Raw genomic sequence first — 273 nt, forward strand, 5'->3', positions numbered from 1 at the left:
ACTGCTGTTGCTGCTGCTGCAGCAGCAGCTGCTGCTCCTGCTGTTGTTGCTGCTGCAGCCGCGCTTGTTGCTGCTGCAGCTACTGCTGCAGCAGCACCTGCTGTTGTTGCTGCAGCTACTGCTGCAGCAGCAGCTGCTGTTGCTGCTGCTGATTAAAATATATTTCTTTTAACTAATAAATAGCAGCTGGCAGTACACCCCACATCCCTCTGCTGTATCTGCTGCTGCTGCTGCTGCTCCTGCTGCTGCTGCTGCTGCTGCTCCTGCTGCTGC

Source organism: Eimeria mitis, genomic scaffold, assembly GCF_000499745.2.
Source record: "Eimeria mitis Houghton genomic scaffold, Emh_scaff170, whole genome shotgun sequence".
NCBI lineage: Eukaryota > Apicomplexa > Conoidasida > Eucoccidiorida > Eimeriidae > Eimeria > Eimeria mitis.